Raw genomic sequence first — 5073 nt, forward strand, 5'->3', positions numbered from 1 at the left:
AGACAATTCCTTTTCCTGGACTCGACTGTGATCCACAATGCAGAGAAATGGAAACAGTTCTGGGCTTCTTATCAGATGACTTAATTTCAAGGCCATGCTCTGTCATCTGCAGACCCTGTGATCCCTAGACACCTAAACATTTCTTGCTTTCAGCATCAGTTTTAGATAGAGATAGCATATTTCCAAATGAGGTTGGCAGGATAAAATGAATGCATATAAAAGCCCTTTGAGAGATTCAGGGTATTGTACAATCGAAATTGTGCCCACTACTATTATTTTCTTTTAACTTTGAAGTGTGCTCACTTAGCGTTTAAGACCTCTTTTGCACAGCTTTCTGTGCCATTTCATTATATTGGAATCCCATGGTATTGACCCCTTTTGGAAGTTTTCACATTTGAAGTTAGTTCCAATTGGGTCTTTCTTTTTTTAATCACAATTAAGCCTACATTCATGTATTATGTCAGGACTGATACACAATAGAGAAGAGGTCTGTGGCTGGTGAACATAGGATCATCTTCATTGTGATAAATATTGAACTGCTAACAGTTACATTTAGAGTTTGAAAACTATTTTTTTTCTTTTTACTGCAACTGTCTGAAAGCACTAAGAACTGTGAGGGGTATGATTTAATTTTGAATGTAAAGAAATTTCATCTAGCTTACAGTTTCGGAGGATCAAGGGCATACTCCTGCTATGTCTTGGTTCTGTTGAGGGCTGTGCATTTTATGGTGGATGGTAACAGCCCAGCTTGTGTCAAGTGACTCACATTGTGAACTCTGAGCAGGGAGAAAGATGGGCCTGGGCCAGAGAGCTTTCTTTAACAGTATTGTCATGAGGGTTATCAAAAGAGTTGAAGGAGAAATACCTCATGCCCCAGAGTACCTGACAACCCATGATTAGGACTTGTCAGTTCTCTTCCACACACAATGCCACAATCCTGGGGCTGAGCCATTAATTGCAATAGGCGCTGGCAAAAACACTGAAATCAACCCAAATTATAATGAGCCTGACACCATATCTCTTTTCTCTCTACCTCTGTCTCTCTTTCTCTATGTCCCTGTCTCTCTCTTTCTCTCTGTCTCTGTCTGATTGTCGCTATTTTTGTCTCCATCTCTCTCAGTGTGTGTGTGTGTGTGTGTGTGTGTGTGTGTGTGTGTGTGTGTGTGTGTGTGTGAGTGAGTGTGTTATGGAGCCATGAGCTTTGTAGATCACCACATGCCTCAGAGGTCTACTGTATATTCTGAGACAGCATAACAAAAGGCAAATGAGTGAAAGAGTTGCTTTGATGAGATGACAGGATAAAGGCATAAATTGAGCAAAAAAGGTGGAAATTAGAAGCAGTGCTGATGATAATTGATAATAATAATCTATATTGAGAAAAAGAAATAGCTCACATACTTTTTATACAATTCAAGAGATAATATGACACTCAGTTAATGTTCCTGTTGCTTCTACTGCATTTATTTTTAAGATCCAACTTCTAGATGCCTCTGTTTAAAATAATTTCTGTGTGGGAGTACTGCAAGTTTTTTCACCTAAGATTTCTCTATCTTATTTTTTTTCAGAATTATAAAATATATTTTTGTAGTTTAGATTACACATAATAGATAAATATTTAGTTAATCTAATATAAATTTTGTAATCAAACTAATATTATGTAATTTGAATTTTAAACACAAAATTTAAACCTCAATGGTCTTTTGTTTTTCAATAATTTTATTAAAAATCTATCAATTATTGAAATTGTATTTGATATAGCAAGAATAATTAATTTATAAGATACAAAATGTTGTTTGTTTTGATACTCCATGTATGTATAGATGTCTGTGTAGATGCACATGTATATATATTTATCAGAGTTTAAAAATTATTTGAACATTAGTATATTGTAACATCTCCATTAATTCTTGTTTCTTCATTTATAATTTGTATTTTCCTCATTCTAAGTTAATTTTATAATTGTAAAATTTACCAGCTGGTGGATAGTAGATATAATAATTAAGAATTATTAGTTAAGCTCTGTCTTAATTAGGGTTACTATAGTCATGATGAAACCTCGTGACTGGATCAAAAACAAATTGGGGAGAAAAAGGTTTATTTGGCTTACACTTCCACATCTCTGTTCATCATTGAAGGAAGTCAGGACGAGAACTCAAGCAGGGCAGCAACCTGGAGACAGGAGCTGATGGATGGATGCTTCATACTGGTTTGTTCCACATGGTTTGAACATCTTGCTTCTTTATAGAACCAAGGACAACTAGCCCATAGTTGGCTCTATCCACAATAGAATGGACCTTTCCATATCAACCTCTAATTAAGAACATGCATTAAAGTCTTGCGTACAACCTGATCTTAAGGAAGAGTTTTCTCAATTGAGGCTCCCTCCTCTCTGATCACACTAGCTTGTGTCAAGTTGTCATAAACTTAGTAAGCATACACTCTTCATAGATAAAAATAGGAAGATTTTTACATCTGTTTGTAGTAACAATTTTTAATTAAAAATGAAATTAAAATATAATTACGTAATTTTCCCATCCTATAAGTCTTTCCATAGGTCTTCAGGGCTGACCACTGCATTCCTCAGTTGCCTGTAGTTCTTTGTAGAGTGTTGAGGCCCTGTGAGACTTCCCATTTCAATGTTAGCATGTCCATTGTTGTCTTCCTTGTTCAGGTCTTGTCTAAGCAGTCATGTTGTTGTGATCTCATGGTTGTAGCTTCCTTGGCATTCTAGGAGACAGTTTCAGAGAAGCCAGTTCTTCTGGCACTTACAATCTTTCTGCCCCCTCTTTGATATCCCCTGAGCCTTATGTGTGGAAGCTGTTTTGTAAATGTATCAACTGGGGCTAGGTACTCAATGATCAGTTGCTCTCTGCAATTGATTGGCTTTGGTTTTCTGTAATGGTCTCTGCCTACTGAAAAGAGAAGTATCTTTGATGAGGGGTGAGAATTACACTTATACTTGAAGATTTTGATCTATGGACTATGGAAGTAGACTATGGAAGCATTAAAAAAACAGAAGTGGACTACTAAAGAATAAAAATGACAACACAATTTACTTAGTATCTACCTGTAAATAACTATATTCATCCATATGTTGTTAATAAGGATGCCCAAGGAAGGAAGTAAATGAGGCATATTTAAAACTCACATTTATTAGATTCTTCTTGCTAGTTTGGTTTTGGTCCTTAAACAATCATACAATGCAAAGAAACTGAGGAATTAGACTTAAGGGAGGCATATGAAGTTCATGAAAGAAGACTAAACAATACAGTCCAGTGGGCGAAAGTGCTAAGAAGAGTTAAAAATAAAGTTAGGAAATCATCAAGATGCAATGTTTTGCTCTCTGTATTTGAATCTAAGAACATTGTCTAATTTATTTTAATGATGAACAAACAGTATTTTCAAAAACACCCAATGCTTTTGTACTATAAGTATGATAAATTTTAATATGATTATTAATTTACTTGCTAATTAACAGAAAATACAGATAAAATACCCAAATCCCATACATTGTTCATTATAATATCCTATAATATGAGTATATTTTAAATGCAATGGCTAAGAAAGTATAAGTATATTAATAAGATTGTTATTCAGACCTTCTGAACTAACTGTATTAATTTTAGAATTGCTCATAAATTAACCATTTATGATCAATTTAGTGGGTATTATTAACAAGAAATATGTCTTAAAACAGAGAAGTTATTGAAAAAACATTTTTTTCTTCTACTTTCCATGTACTTTATTCTTGAAACCAAATTATCAAGCATCTTAAAAAGTGGTATTCTGTGACTCTTGTTTTGGTGCCAACAAAACTTTTCATTATTTTAAAAGACTAACAATGTCGCAAACAGATTTATTATTAGTTCAGTACTGAACATCACTCTGTGTGGCATGTTCGACATTCCAAATCTCAATTTATTTCCTCACCTGCGGGTAACCTCAGATTTTAGATTAATGTCATTTGATGACAGTGCAGTTCTGCATGACACATTTTCAGTTGCTCAGACAAGTCTTTGATGAACACCTTTAGGGTAGAATGAATCTCTTTGGCTATTAAAAAGTGTCCTTGCACACTTTTTTAATCATAATGAATAATTGTCAGAGGTAAAAATGTTGCACATTTCAAACTATCAAGAAAATACACTAGTTGTAAATTGTTTTTCAGTGTCAAAATCATTGGCACCATTTAAAAATGCTTCCCACTGATGAAGCCTTTCTTAGAGGCCCAAAAATACAATGGTGCACAGCTGCAATTATCCCAGTTAACTCCTCAACCACCAAGGTTGGGATGACAGTGAGGCCTCTAAAGAGCCAGAAGACAGACGTTGTTTATGGTGTTTCATAAATCCTGTTACTGTAGACCATTAAAATATAATGCCTGTATACCTTAAGATGATCATGACTGAGACCTGAGTATTCCTTAAATTTGAAAGTCCTTCAAAATTACATCACAGATCATGACAAATACTTATTTCCTGTCACCTACAACTTCAAAGCACATTTAATATTCAGGTTCAAGCAATGTTGAAATGATATATATTTCACAATAATAGAATGTCCTCAAATAGTCCAAAACAGCAACAGTGTTTTAATAAATTGTGTATGGAAAATAAGCTTAGAAAGCATGAATTTTGCAAAATGGCAATAGTTAATTCAAAGTACTTAAAATCTTCACACCACTCTGTTTCAATATCCTATTCAAATTTATGTTGAAAAAAGTCTAACAAATGATTGACTAATATGTGAAGTCTTTGTCTTTTCATCTGTATATATTGCTTCACTCCTGGAAAATTTTTGGATGACATTTTTCTATCCTATCATTAAGCAACGTTTTCTCAAGATTTGTTGGTAGTATGCCTAATTTCTAATTCTTTAATATAATATAAAATATTTTTAACTATTGAAAATGAATAGTTACTATTTATATTTATATTTTACTGAGTACTAATGATAGCTCTATTAGGCAATTATCAGTTTTAGGAGTGGGAAACAGACACACTTGTGCATGCACACACACACACACACACACACACACACACAAAATCCTAATTTATTTAACAATTATACTCA

Source organism: Peromyscus californicus, unplaced genomic scaffold (assembly GCF_007827085.1).
Source record: "Peromyscus californicus insignis strain IS unplaced genomic scaffold, ASM782708v3 Scaffold_13__1_contigs__length_99412109, whole genome shotgun sequence".
NCBI classification, from domain to species: Eukaryota; Metazoa; Chordata; class Mammalia; order Rodentia; family Cricetidae; genus Peromyscus; species Peromyscus californicus.